Raw genomic sequence first — 16,625 nt, 5'->3', positions numbered from 1 at the left:
TTTAGGTCCTATAATAATCTAACATTGTCTCTACAAGAATAATTGGCGCCCACCATGGGGCCCGCACTAATTTCTTTACCCAAGCAATCCAAGAGTTGTCGAAGATGGTTTCTACTCATAGCAAACTTGGTGGAGTGAGAGAAGTTGGACTAGGATCCAAGGATGCCGGTTAAAACCAGATCGGCATCGCCACTATCCTAGAAGGACAAGCCAAGATGCAACAAGAATTGGCTGAATTCAAAAAGTGTAGCGCTAATGAAATGGAAGCCTTGAGATAAGAAAACTCTCGTTTGAGGAGAAAGGTGGAGATGGAAGTTGTGTATAGCAAAGGCAAAGAGAAAGAAGCCCATATGGAGTTCAAAACTCCCTTATATCAAATGACTGAAGAAGAAAGCAAATATATCACAACCACCTAGCACACCGACACCATTCATACCGCTACCGTTAACAAAAATAAGCGTTACCACCCCTTCGTCGATGACATCACTAAGACCCCTCCCTTCCCAAGCAGTGGGAAACTTTCACCTTAGAGCAATACGATGGAGAGATAGATCCTGATGAGCATGTAAAGATCTATGTCACCCAGGTCAGACTTTATTAGACCGAAGACGCCGTCATGTGCAAAGCCTTCCTTACCACCTTCAAGGGACCGACCCTAAAGTGAATCACATCCTTGCCCCCTTACTTCATCAATTGCTTCGACACCCTATCCACCCAATTTGTGGGCAGCTGATGAGTTCATATTTATGCCCTTATTTAATGTTTATTTTTGAGTATTTAATTGAATTTGTGTGGTTAAAGAGTGATTTAAATGACAATTGTGATAATTAGGCTATTTCAGCTTGTGTGATAAAAATGTATTAAAAAGTGATTTTTGGTTGCATAAATTATTTTTTGATATTTTAACATTTGTTGATGCAGCTGAAGTTAAGATTAAGTTCATTTAAGGCAGGAAAATAAATTGATTGAAGTTATAAAACACCTTTAAATAAGGCTAAAATCAGCAAGTTTTGAAAAAATCACGTTTGCACCCCGTAAATTACATATACACTCCCCTCTTTCCAAATGGGCCATACCAAACCTCTTATACACCCTTGACTCATAAACTAGATGCACTCAGATGCTGCCATGCGACAATACCCAACTTTTAAATTTGTCCAATTAAAACATTCCATGTGGCATTAATCCTTGCACATGCATCTGCACCAATCAAGGCACAACACATCGTCATCACCTTTTCTTCTCCACACAAATAGAAACCCTAGGCACATAATGCTGCCACCGCGCCATCAGCCTTCCATCTTCTCGCCTGCAACCACGTCGGAGAAGGGGAAAAGATCTTCACGCATCATAGATCTGCAACCGTTCGCACACCTGCAACAGTAGTGCCTTGCAGCAGACCACCATCGCAACCACTATCAATGCGCAACAACCATGGTTTCAGCCTCCTACACTTCGCCACTCATCCTTCAATGCAGCAACATCGTAGATATGCATCTTTTTCGCATCCCAAATCAGCGTATCATCATCAACCATTGCAAAAGAGAAACGACGCCTTACTACCATTGACGCTGAAGTAGCCCAACCAGGAAACACACTATTGTCATCCACGAAGTTGCGCCTAACACGAACCTACGACAAAAACCATGGACATAGAAACCCTAATTTTGGGAGAGAGAAAAGGATGCCACGTGGAAGCTCCTCATTAGACAGTCGAGTCAAATCTGGTCAAACATTCAAAGGTTGGTCAAACATTGCAAATTCTAGTTAAAATTGGTCAAATAGTCAAACAAAAGGGACAAAATTGGAAATTGGATAGAAATTAAGTTGCTAAATAATTAATTAAAGATTTTTAAGTAATTATGTTTTTGTATATCTCAAATTATCAACAAAGAAAATCGTCCAAATATTTTAGAAATTTATAAAATCTGTTAATTATTTGAGAGATATTATATCAAAAGATAAAAGATTTCAGCAACAGAAAAGATAAATTCCAAGTCCAATCAAGGCCTATATAAGAGACGAAGGGGAAGTAGAAAGGAAAAGCTCGACACTTTGGAGTTTAGGAACCCTTAGGGGGACTAGTTTCTTCCTCTTCTCCACTCTCTATTCTTCTATTTTTATTTTGCTTTTGCATTCCATGGAGTGCTAAACTTTTTGAATTGGTTCCATTGTAATTTTATTATGGATTATGAGGTTAGAATGAAATAATTTCTTTGTTTTTTTTATTATTGTTGTGGTTTTCATTAATCTATGTCTTTTGTCTTTGAATCACGTAAAAAGTTATGATTTTTACATGCTAGCTGATGAGTCATTATTTTCCTTCATTCCACTAGTCTTTGTGTACCCATTTGACAGTTGTTCAATGCTTAATTATTTATTTTTAGTGTGTTTTCATCTGTTGGGTTTTATTGGGCCATTATTCCAAATTTGGGTTAATTTCACATTATTTGGCCCAATTTTCATTTTTTTTAATTATTTTTAGCTATTTTGGTGAAACAATTTTGGAGCTTGGACATTAATCTTCAAATGAAGAGAGTTGCCACGTCATTTCCATGTCATCTAAGTGAATGAGCCAACATTTGAGGCCTAGTAGTGGCCTTTTTGTAAATATGAGTGGCAGAATTGATTTGACCACGAGATTTTAGGTCTTTTAGCATGGCCAGCCACACTTCATCTTCTCCAACCTCCATTTTTGCGTTTTGAGCTTTGGTGGGTGACCATGGAGGTGCCTTCTTTCATTTTTCACGTTTTAACACTCGTTTTTACCATTTTTATGTGCATTTGACAACACCCAATGTGGGTTTTAAATTTTGAATTCATTTGCTAGCTTGGGCATCTCATTTTCTGGATTATGTTGACTTGGAACAACACTCATGTATGGGGTTTTCGATTTTTATATGATAATAATGATTTTCGTTCATTTAAAGCTTTAAAATTCTCTTTTGCTCTTGAATTTGCGTTTGAATAATTTGTAAGTTAGGGTTTGATGCCCTGTTTTTTTGAATCCCATTTTGAAGGGCTTGTATGCTCCATTTGCATGTCTAGCTAAGCTTTTTGCATTGATTACTAGACAAATATGCATGATGAGAAATTGAACTAACATGAGTTTTAGGTGTATGATGGACTGTAATGGAATTTGGGGGTTTAGGATTTATCATGGGTGTAGGAAGAATTTGGGTTATGCCTAGAAACTAATGCACCGCCTGGCAGTGCGTACCTACTGCCAGGCGATAACCAGTGTAGTGGAAGTTCTTTGTGGTTTTGGCTGTTTAGGCGAGAATTGGGTCCTATGAAAGTTAAGTTAAAATTATGCATCTAATAATTATGTTAAAATGAACTAGTTGCTAAAAAGAAAAGGGGTTTAAGCATTGGTGGATGGTAAATTTTAAGTTAAATATATATATATATATATATATATATATATATATATATATATATATATATATATATATAATAAGAAATAAGAAGGAGGTTGTGAAACTCTGTTTTTGTAAATAAGTTAACTAATTATGATTGAGCTAGTATAGAGGTGTAGTTATTGGTTATAATTATGGATGGTTACGATGGTTGAATTAATATGTGAATTGTGCATTATGGAACCATTTCAAGAGTTGGCATGAGTTACTTGGAGGACTACTATGGGTGTTGAGTTGATTTAATTGGTATGTTGATTGAAATGATCATTGTGAAAGCAGAGCTAAGCCATATACACTTTAAGTTGTAACCTGTATGTACACTTGAACTGTTGGGGTGCTAAACCAGTAATTGGTATGTTACTAGTATAGCACCTGGTGGGACGCTAGGCGCCAGCCCACTGGAATCTGCTCCAAGTCTAAAACTCGCGTAACCACCTAGCAAAACTTCCTACACCACCAGGCGCCAACCCTTTGGAATTTGGTTTAACCCAATTTCATAACTTCTGTCTTGCGGGTCATCCTACACCGTCAGGCACCAACTCTCAGATTTTGCTCCAGAGTTCACTTTGTGGCCTATCGCCTTGCAGTTTACACTGTTCTGCCAAGCGTCACACCAGTAATTGGTAATTTACTGGTTTTTAGCACTCCAAAATAGGTTCCGATTAACCTATTTTTACACAAGACACTCAATTCACGCAAACATGCATCCATGACACGTAAATACACTTTCATATCATCAAGTTGAACTCAAGTACACAATATCACATGGTCATACATAAAAATCAACCACTTAAATATCCACATTCCTGATTAATATCCACCAGACACATCAGTGCCTCTCTTATATGTGTATGTCAACACATGAACACCATATCCTTGCTTTCATACTTCCCGAAGAATCACAATAAATTCATATAAAACCATCAAAACAAAGTGTTATACTCAACACACAATCTTGGAGAACCAAACAATATACAAACCAGGAAAAACACATAACTATTGCACCAAAATATGGCACGACAAATAAAATATTAATAATTATTATAATAAAAACACCAACAATAATAATGATAAAATGAAACAATAAAATAATAATAATAATGAAAATAATAATAAAATAAAATGAACAGTAATAATAAATTAAGATAAAATAAAATAATAATAATAATAATAATAATAATAATAATAAAATAAAGGAATAACAATAAAACAATAATAATGATAATAAAATAATAAATAAAATAAAAACAATGATAATAATAACAATAATAATAAAATAATAATAAGTATAATAGTAATAATAATAATACTAAAATAATAATAAAATAATAATAATATTAAACATAGTAATAGTAAAATAATATAATAATAACAACTAATAACAGTAAAAATAAAAATAAGTATAATATAAATAATAATAATAATATAAATAATAATAATAATTATGATAATAATAATAAAATAAAATAAAAATAAAAATAAAATAATAATAGTAATAATAATAGTAAAATAAAATAAAATAAATAATAATAATAAGAATAATCATAATAATAGTAGTAATAATGTTCTCGTAGAGAACAAATAAGATATGTTAGACACAATTATTACCTTACTCTGGTCCGCAATCTCCTCAGTAGGCTTCCTCCCGGCTGATACATGCTACCTATGGATATCTCGATGTAATCGATTTAGACCCGAGGGGGTTACCTGTAGAAGAGACTTTAAAGCTCAAGTCAGCAAAATCTCTTAGAAAGTCAAATCTAGTGATTAGGGAAGTAATGAATGCGTACCTTTAATTACTGGGGTCCATGCTTATTTATAGGTTTATTAATTATGTCCTACCACGTCATGGGCTGGGCCATTGTTTGGGCTGTAGGTGGGCCTGGGCCCTAGCCCAGGTCCCTCAGTTAGATTATTGTGGGTTTGATGAATCTTACAAGAATGTTCTGGTTTTTGCCAAGTCCTTGCTTAGTTTCCTAGAGTTAACGGTTGATGAGTTCAAATTTTTGCCCTCATTTAATATTTAAATTTGGGGATTTAGTTGAATTTTCTGTGCTTAAAGATTGATTTAAATAGGATTTGTGATTATTGGATTTATTGAGTACGTTTGGTAAAAATGACATAAAAATTGATTTTAGTTGCATAAAATATTATTGGATATTCTAACGTTTGTTAATGCAGCTGAAATTTATTTTTGGTCATTAATAGTGTGGATTTGAAATATTCAAAGTTACAAAACAAGTCCAAAATCAGGAAATTATGGAAAAAAATAAATCAGGAGCTAAATGCACCCCCAGATTTTATTTGCACACTCCTCCTGCAAGTGGACCACAAAAACCTATTTTGCACCCCCAGTTTTTACTAAGTTGCACCCCTCCTACCACTTAAACCTATCTCAACCAGATTATGCCATGTGGCAATCCCCACCTTTCAAATTAGGCCAACCATATGATGACACGCGTCACAATCCTCCACTCACCAACTTGATCAATCAGAGCTTGCCACGTCACCATCCTCCAAAATGAAACCCTAATCCTAATTTTCTCTTCTCCTTCTATCACCCTCCACGGCAGCTGCCGCCGCCTCCGGCCACCACAGTTCTACCATCTTCCTTCTCGTCGGTGAAACTTCGCATCTGCACCGTTCACGAACCTGCACCATCTTCATCATCTTCATCTTGCTGCCAACACTACCACATAACTGCTTCCATTGACGAACCAGATTCGCAACCACCATTGCAGCCTCTACGAACACCAGAACAACACCACCTCCATTGCAGATCTGCATCTGCGAACATCATCTTTGCACGTCGCGCACACCATTGGACACCATCATAGACCGCTTTTCCGTCAACCACTGCAGCAGTGCCCAACGCCATGAATCTTCTCCGCAAGGAAACCACCACGTCGCAGCATCGCAGCCACCATTTTCGCACTGCAACAACGCCTGCACCAACGAGCAACACTCTCCATCTTCCCTGCAACACGACCCAGAAATCGCGTCCATGGTAGCGAACACTCTGTTTGAACCATTGCAGTAACTCCACGCATCAGATCGGAGAAGAAGAACGAAGCAGCGTCGCACACCACCATAACCATCGTGTTCGGAACAACATCGCGTCGGAGTCCACCGTGGCAACAACCGTTAAAGCTCATTCCTCCATTGCAACCAGCAGAAACCTTAATTCTGGAGAGAGAGTCTGCACTGCCACGTGTCAGCATCTGATAGGGCAGTCAAACAGGTCAACAAGTCAACTGGTCAAAGCCAGCAGTCAACTTTGGTCAAAACTGCAAAAATGGTTAAATAAGAAGGGTAGAATTGGAAATTGGACATAAATTAAGTTGCTAATTAATTAAATAAAAATAAAAGAATTAAGCAACCGATAGATAAAGCCCAAAGTCTAGTTGAAGCCTATATAAAGAGACTTAAGGGAGCAAAAGCGACACAACTGACAACTTAGAACTCTTTGGTTTTGGCAGATACCGTCTCCACCACATCTCTCATTCTTTCTATTATTTTTTTTCCTTCATATCATCATGTATTCCATCAAAGCCATGGAGGGCTAAGCTTTTAGGGTTGATTCCACTGTAATTTCTTAACTGGATTCTGAGGTTAGATGAATTTATTATGTATTTGTTATTTTGATTATTGTTGTGGTTTTGGTTTATCTATGTCCTTTGCTTCTTAATTGGATAGAAAATAATGATTTTAAATCTACACGCATGCTAATCATATGAGTTAAAAGGTTTTTAAATTCAATTGAGACTTACTTTGATTTTATTTAGAAACTTTCATTTGATTAAATAAGTTTTTGCCAATAATTGAGACTGTACTTTGATTATAGGTAATTACTTTAACTAAAATTAGTCAAGACTTTACTTTGATTAATTAAGTTTTCTATTTGATGAGGAAACAAAGGAATAGACATGATTAGGTATAGTAAAATTTAATTGAGACTGTACTTTAATTGAATTTACTATGGATAATCTAAAAATTATCACTTTTAATTGAGACTGTACTTTGATTAAAAGTGAGAATGCCAACAAATGAATTGAGTCTTTACATTGATTGTTTTGTAAATCAGCAACAATAATTAATTTAACAATAATCTCTAGATAACCAATGAAGAATCCTATTTAGAAAAAGCAGTGGAATTGACCTATTTACTATTACTGTGCTTACAATCTTTTACTTCCGTGTCATTTTCTTTGCATATCAAAACCCCTTATTTTTATAGTTGCTAGTTTTAATTCCACTTTTATAAGAATCAAATATTTGAGATCAATTCCGTATTCGTTGTGAGACGACTCAGGCTTATCTTAACCTTAACTAGTTTGTTCACTACTAACTTGGGAATACTGAAGTTCCTAAAGTTAAGTAGTGGTAATTTGATCGCCTAACGAAAACGATATCAACGAGTAACCCTTCTCGGTATAAGGATATGAGTACCAATGAGTTGTCGGTGGTGGATAGGGAGGAGGTGGAGGTGCTGATGAAGTTTACTGATAAACTGCCCACTAAGGGCTTAGTTAAGGTTTATAATTCGGTTCATGCTATTATTGATATTGAAGGTATCTGTTTGTGACTTAAATTGTCTCGATGTTTCTAAGTTAAACTAACCGAACTTTGGTGTATTCGTGCAGGACATATGACTCAAGCTGGAAAGAAGAATTTGACCCTTTTTCAAGCACCGAGGAAGGAGAAGGCAGTGAAGGCGAAGGCAACTGGGAATACTGAGGTCCCAACTTTGCAAGAATCGTTGGTGGAGGTGCATGTTCATGGCGGCACCAAAAGGAAAGCCAAGTTGCTGACTAGGCTTGGTAAGGGCAAGGACGTGAAGAAGGTAAGGGCCGCCTTGTTGGGGCAAGGGTCGTCTAGCGGTGCTAAGGGGCCGGAGGCTGGCCTGATTGAGTTGCCAGAGACGTTTGTCCGAAAGGATATCGAGATTAACATGCCTGAGATATTGATTAACTCCATCGATAGTGTGGAGCCGGACCACTTGGTAAGGACAATGGTGGAGTTTGGGAGTAAGGCGCTGATATTGAGTCACCGGGTTGGGTCATTGTATCATAGGGAGGTGAATGAAGGGAACCGGGAAAAGCTGGAAGATCTCCAAGAGAAGGTTGACAAGTTTGCAGAGGAAAGAGCTGCGTGGAAAAAGGAGAGAGAAGGGTGGGAAGAAGAAAAAAAGAGGTTGGGGACCTAGAAGGTTCGTTGTCTGGATTCAGAGACTAAGCTCAATGGGAAGATAGCGGACCTTGAGGCGGACTATTACGAGTTGAAGGAAAAATATGAAGCTGTGGAGGTAGAACTTGAAGATTTGAAGAGTTGCATTATTCAAGAGCATATTAATGGGTTTCAGAAAGGGGTGAGGTAGGCGACTTTCTTCTGCCAGGATATTAATGCGGTTGATCCAAGATTTGACGTGAACAAGGATGTGGTGGACGACCAGCTTATCAATGAAGCCGAGAGTAGCCCCGAGGAGGAGGCAGAGAAGACAACAGGGGATGAGGACATGAACGCGGGAGAGGCCGTTGAGGGTGATAACAACAAAGCAGCTTAGGGTGTAGTTTTTATGATGTTCTATTCGCAATGAATCCTAAGTCTGTAATAACTCGTACAATATTTTAACTTGCTTTTAATGTGATGCATATTGTGGATATATTTGTTCTGTGGCTGTTGACGATAGCATATGTGATAGGAACGCGTTTGTTGGATAATGTTGTTATGTATGCGATATGTTATGTTAAATGCGTATTTACCTAGAGGAGTATTATTGACACTTGTATGTTAATGAGAGTACTCGACCCGGGCCGCTTACGTGTGGTGAGGGTGATGAACTAAAACATTTTCAAATTAAGTTAAGGGTGTTCGACCTAAGCCGTTTACTTATGGTAAGGGTGGGGAACTTAAAGGCTTTAACATTAAGTTAAGGGTGTTCGACCCAGGCCGCCTACTTGTGGTAAGGGTGGGGAACTTAAACGAATTAACATTAAGTTAAGGGTGTTCAACCCAGGCTGCCTACTTGTGGTAAGGGTGGGGAACTTAAATGAATTAACATTAAGTTAAGGGTGTTCGACCCAGACCGCTTACTTGTGGTAAGGGTGGGAAACTTAAACGAATTAGCATCAAGTTAAGGGTGTTCGACCCAGGCCGCTTACTTGTGGTAAGGGTGGGGAACTTAAACGAATTAACATTAAGTTAAGGGTCTTCGACCCAGGCCGCTTACTTATGGTAAGGGTGGGGAACTTAAACGAATTAGCATCAAGTTAAGGGTGTTCGACCCAGGTCGCTTACTTGTGGTATGGGTGGGGAACTAAAAGCGTGTTAAAAGTAAGGTGAGGAGTAGTCGTGAGGTGAAAACCCCTTTGTTTTATTCATGTAATTTGGGGTGCCTCGTTAAAACCTCCCTGGCCAAAACCCTCCTTAGGGAAAAAAGACTAGGTGAGGGAAAAGAGTACACCTAGGGTTACAGGTATTCGGTACAATACATTTGTTTAATTGAAATAAAACTTGAAATGGGATACGTTCCACGTATTGGGTATCTCGTCCCCGGATAACTGTTCAATAATAATAATAAGAAGAATAATAAGAATAATAAGATTAGTAATAATAATAATAATAGTAAAATAAAATAATAATAATAATTGTGCCATATTTAGAAGAAAAACTCTAAACATCATGCCAAGCCAAAAAGAAGAATCATAATAATTATGGTAGTGATGAGATCACAAAGAGAACTCAATACAACAGAAACCACAAGCACACACATGCTCTTTCTAAAACCTCATACAACAAACATCAAGAGGTTAAAGGATAAAAGAATTTGGCTCAGGAGAAGGCTTTCATGCATCAATATATAACACAATTGCATATAATATCATTAAAATAGAAAATGGCAACTCCCCTAACCAGGATTCCTTGCTCACATTGAAATTCCAAGTCCTTTCATGATCACAACCGCATCCTACCTCTTTGGCTCAAATATTTCACACTCCAAATGGCCTCCCAATTCACTATCAACTCAGTTTTCCAGTGCATATTGGTGTATAACAAAAGGACTTTACGTCTCCCTAATTGCACTCTTATTCTCACTTTCCAACTCCAATTTTAATTCCATTAATGGATAAAACGAAATTACATTAAAATTGCCTTAATGGATAAAACAAAATTACATTAAAATGAGATTAAAGGTCATTCAATTGGTATTCCATGATGGTTTCCCAGCCCCTCCATCTTTGTTCCTCAAGGTGGCTAGGGTTTTTGACCCTTCTCATTCATGAACAAAATGAAGTTGGCAAAAAATGAACCTATTTCACATAAGTCGTCAAGGTTTGAACATACAACAATACAATTGTCAAGCCAATGCACAACCAATCAATGTTTCATGATAATTTCTTTGCATCTAGGATTATATTATCACGTCCCATGGTCCAACATATTATTATAATAATAAAATAATTAAATTAACACCCTAATGTCACACACAAGACTCGAACCCAAGTCCTTTCATAGTAACTAAGTACTTTCAACAACTTGAGCTAATATTATTCCTTGTCTTCTCTCTCCACATTAATTAACTTTGGGATTCCCGCCCTCGCATTTATTACCTAAATATTTATGGCTCAGAATGGCATCCCTTGAGTTGTGGCTCGGGATAAAGGGTAAACACATGGCATTCCTTGAGTTGTGGCTCGAAATGACATTCCTTGAGTTGTGGGTCAGAATGGTGTGTATTATCGATGCGAGTTGTGGCTCGTCTCCATTCGATTGAGCAATCACAGGTTGTGGCCAGTGATGTGCTAATATTGTGTTAAGAGTATGAACTGTAGTTCATTTTGGGAACTCCACCTAGTGTTGCAGAGTATGGTCCATAACATGATTTCCCTCACGTGTACTACAAGTTGTTGCTTGTAGGTGGTGGCAGCAAAGGATATCTTAAGGTTATCATTTCAAAGACGTAGAACATGGATAAACATGGTGGTGGCCATGGTTTATGGAATCAAAGGATAAGGTTCTCTAATGATTGTGTGTGCACATTGATTTGTGATTATATATATATATATATATATATATGTGTGTGTGTGTGTGTGTGTGTGTGTATATATATATATATATATGTTTATATGTTAGCTCACCCTATTTGCATGTGTTCGACGATGATCGTGTAATTCGTTACAGGGAGCAAATGATGTTCTAGGTGGTGCTGGTGAGGCATAGAGCCGGAGATGGACTAATTTTGGGAAAGCTTTTATGGAGTTTTACTTGAGGATGTTCTTTTATGTTTTTGTAAACAATATTTCAATTGGTTTATGAACTTGTAATGATTAATGGAAACTATGGATTTTAAATATACGAGTTTAGTAAATGTTTAAATTTTCCTGTGTTTTGGGAAAGGCACTTTAAATTAATGCGATCTTATTAATTATTCTATATTATTTTATTAAAATTAGTAATACCCGACTAAGATGTTACACAATTGACTACATACAAGTCGAGGAGATGAGGATGCCAAGGACCAAGTTCCGCACTGATTTGCAACCATTGAAAAGAGACTATAAACACCATCTTTAGAGGTTTAGCAAGAGATAGGGCCACCCTATCGACATGAAAGTAGCACCTTAGGAGTATTCAATTCGTCAATGCCATAACTCGCGCACATAGATGCCGAAGAATGCCACCCATAACTTTCACAAACGCTGACTTTCAAGACGTGGAGCAAGACCAAGATGCCCTAATGGTCATCATTGTGGAGGTTGAAAACTTTGCAGTAAAAAAAGTGTTAGTTGATCAAGGAAGTTCAGTGGATATCCTCTATTATAAGATGTAGCAGAAGTTATAGCTACTAGAAGAAGCGATGACACCTCACGATGAGCCTATATGTAACTTTTTCGAAGAAAGAGTGTGCACCCGGGGATATATCAACCTGCACACAGTGTTCCGCGAAGGGAACCAAAGACCATACCCATGCGGTTCCTAGTAGTTGAAGCACACACATCGTACAACATTTTATTAGGGAGACCATCCCTAAACACACTGAGAGCGGTTGTATCAACCCTAATCTTGCAATGAAGTTCCCATCAGCGCCCGACGACATCATCACCATCCATGGAGACCAAAAACTTGCACGCGAATGATACATACAAGTCTATGGCATAAAGAACATGTCCTAGCCGCTAACAACATCGAGAGAGCACCAAGGGCAAGAGAAACTTTGGTTGGAGAAGATTGAGACCCAGGGTAGGAAGTGACAGAAGGATAGATCATGTGGGAGAAACGAAGGTCTTAATAGTAACGCTAGATAAAAGCCTGAAGGTTAACTCATGCTTGAAACTAGAAGAGGAAGTCGTGATTGGAACAACATTAAGGGACAACGTAGACCTTTGTGCCTGGTCAGCAGCATATTTACTAGGAATGGATCCTCACTGGTGACATCTCTCCAGTTGGGAAACACCCCTCCAACTGAGAGCATGTCAGGTCTGCAGCCCAATACACCCCAACCCCTCGCCCCAAGTGTCCCCCCCACTTCGCAAGGCAGGTTGTTGTCAGTGGGTATCGAACCCCAAACCTGACCTTTAACACCCTCCCAACTGGAGAGATGTCACCAGTTGCGCTGCAGCCATCCATCGACTATTAGTTTTCAAAGAAGCCTGATACGTCTCCTAGAGGAAAATAAAGTTAGGAGAAGAGAGAAGGTTGGTGGCCAAGGTAGAAACAACGAAACTTCTAGAAGCCAGATTCATTGGAGAAGCCCAGTATACGACTTGGCTCGCCAACATAGTCTTGGTAAAAAATTTTAGCGGCAAATGGTGCATGTGCGTTGATTAAACTAACCTGAATAAGGCTTACCCCAAGGACGCATACCCTTTGCCAAGTATCAACCACTTAGTCAACGAAGTAGCAGGAAATAGCGTACTTAGTTTCTTAGACGCCTACTCTGGCTATAACCAGATACCCATGGCACCCGCTGACATGATTAAAACTGCGTTTATCACAGAAGACACAAACTATTTTATAAGGTCATATATTTTGGCATTAAAAACGCAAGAACGACCTATCACATATGATGGACAAGGTCTTCATATTTATGCCCTCATTTAATGTTTAATTTTAGATTTTTAATTGATTTTGGTTCTTAAAAGGTTGATTTAATTGTGATTTCCTATAATTGGGTTTCTTGAGCATGAGATAGAAAAACATGTTAAAAATAACTTTTCAGTTGCATAAATGTTTTTTGGATATTTTGAGGTGTGTTAGTGCAGCTGCAGCTAAGTTCAACTCATGGAGGTGTGAAAATAAATTGATTAAAGATTCATGACACCTTAAAGATAAATCCAAGAATAGAAATTATCAAAATCACAAAAAATCCAAGCCAACCATTGCATGAAGAAGGCAAGAAAAGTTTGAAAAAGTGAAGAAGTTTTCTAAGCCAAAAAAGGAAATGAGCAACAAAAATTGGACCATGTGATTTTCTCTATCTTTTTCCAAAAAAAAGGGACTTTGATAATTCATAAATATTTATGATAATTTTGGAAAATATATCTTTAGATATTTTATTTGATATTTTGGAATAATTATCTTATTTAATTATATCATAAAATATCAAAAGATAATAAATACCAAATCTTTTAAATATGGCAAAATCTTCTTAAATCTTTTTAGATCTCCACAACAAACAAATATATCTTAAAGATATTGGATTATTTAAAAGATAATTTGAGAAGATTGCAAATGATTGATTTGAAAAATTAATGCAAATATTAGTTGGTGATAATTTATCACGTATCTTTAAGTAATTAATTATTATACAAGAAATTATCAACCAACTATATTTGTCAAATAGTTTATATCTCTCCAAATATTTTTAGATACTCAAAATAATATGATATTTATGATTATTTTAAAGATATTTGAGAGATTTTAGGAACAAAAAAGCCCAATCCAATCCTATATAAAGAGACCAAGGGGAAGCAGAAAAGACAAGTTCGACACTTCGAAGTTTAGGAACCCTTAGGGGGGACCTAATTCTGTTTTCTCTCTCTCTCTCTCTCTCGCTATAATTTCTTCTTCTATTTTTATTTCACTTTTGCATTCATGGAGGGCTAAGCTTCAAGGGTTAGTTCCATTGTAATTTCTTAATTGGATTTTGAGGTTAGATGAATTAATGTATTTATTCTTTTGATTCTTGTTGAGATTTATTTTCATCCATGTCTTTTGGTTCTTAATCTAGTAAAAGTAATAATTTTTACATTATAGCTAGTTAGCACGATGTTAAATCTACGTAACATAACAATTATATGAGTCCAAGGGTTTATAAATTTTAAATGCAAAGTTACTTTGGTTAAATCTAGAAATTTTCATATGATTGAATCAGTTTTTGCTAATAATATTGAGGTTACTTTGATTAAAGGTGAAAATTTTAGTTAGAATTAATCAAGAAGGCGTGACGGCTGCTGTAACATCCCTAAAAGATATTACTTACTTAAATATTTAAAAAAATATAAAAAGAAGCTTGAAGGTCGCAACTTTATTAATTCCAGCCGCGGGAATAAAACAAAATTTAATGTTCAATGCGACAATCATTTAATAAATAAAAATAATTCCAAAAGTTATTACAAGTTCCAAATAAAACTTTAAAACATAGTAAATCCCTAGCTCTAATTCCCAACTAGTCCCTCTCTCCATCTCGAGTGTTAGCAGCATTACCTGTATCATCAACTGCTCCCGTGTAAAATTACACGATCATCGTCAAGCACAGACAGAAAGGGTGAGCTCAACAATATATATAAAAATCACATAAATTAAATAATAGAAAACACCCAATCTTATTATCATAATTACATCTTGGTTACATTCTCAACACACCCCAAGGCTTTTCAACCACTAACATACAACAAGGTTAGTCATGGACTCAGGATTCCTGATGCTCACACGAACCTGCCCGCTCGTGGTCCTGCCTCTACGAACCTCCCCGCTCGTAGTCTTACTCTACAGACCTACCCGCCCGTAGTCCAACACATGTGATCCACAAGTTACGTACCTCCCCGCACGCAACATCTCTCAACTGTGAGCACGAAACATACAAACCTACCTCGCTCGAATCTCCACAGGAGAGTAATCGAGTATGAACCTCCCCACTCATACCATCACATGTTATCCACCATCCATGAACCTACTCGCTCATGGCACAACATCTCCTAATCCATGTTTCATCAAAGCGTACAAAGAATACACATAAACTGCACTCAACTCGCTTGGGCTAGAAGCCTTAGCTTAATTGACCAGGCTAGTCTCGCTTAAGCTATGCCTCCTCGCCTGAGCGAGCGTGCTGGACTGATTAACCTGCGAATTCTCACTTAGGCGAGTTCCTCCTCCCTAGGCAAGTTCACACTTTGCCAAACACCTTGTCGCCCAAAACCCTGATCCCCTCGCCTGTGCGAGGCACCCCAAAACACAGTCTCACATCCTCGTTTTCTCACTTAGGCGAGATGTTCTCGTACAGAAACACAATTCTGGCTCTGCAACTCTCGCCTAGGCGAGCTTGGCTCGCCTGAGAGAGACTATCAGATTACCTCACTGTTACGCGCACACAAAACCTGCACACCATGCCAAAACCTCAAACAAACATGACAACCAGACCCTTTCATCGTTCCAACATTATGAACCTATTTTAGACTCCAAAATTTGACTCCCAAACCAAGCAATTACCCATAATCCCATACAGTACCAAGAACGCCAGTATTTCCATACATTCACGCAAGGGTTTGGTCATATACAACAAAAGAATCACCCACTCAATTCACAACATGTTGGCACGAAAATCTTATGGTAAAGGTACATAATTCATTGCATAGTACAGATTACACAAGAATCTTTAACAATTCATGAAAAGTATGCAAAAGAGCTCCCCTAACCTGTGAATTCTTGCTTCAATTGGTTGTCTAACCTTGGCTTTGTGATATCCTTTGCCCTCCCAATCAATTACAGCTTTGCTCTCTGATGAAGGATTGACCTCAACCAAGGATGGAGGCACATGCTTAAGAAGACTAAGCATGTTTAGAAAGGAAGTTCACTAATCCTTCATTCCTTTCATTTCTGTTTGTTATTTTTGATTTCCAAAGTTGTCTTAGTTTATTCAACTTTAGTTGACTTGTTGACCTTTGACTAGGTTTGACTTGTTGACTATAGTTGACTTGAATTAAGCCA

The sequence above is a fragment of the Vigna unguiculata genome, chromosome 1 (genome assembly GCF_004118075.2).
Source record: "Vigna unguiculata cultivar IT97K-499-35 chromosome 1, ASM411807v1, whole genome shotgun sequence".
NCBI classification, from domain to species: domain Eukaryota; kingdom Viridiplantae; phylum Streptophyta; class Magnoliopsida; order Fabales; family Fabaceae; genus Vigna; species Vigna unguiculata.
This window is presented reverse-complemented; position numbering follows the sequence as displayed.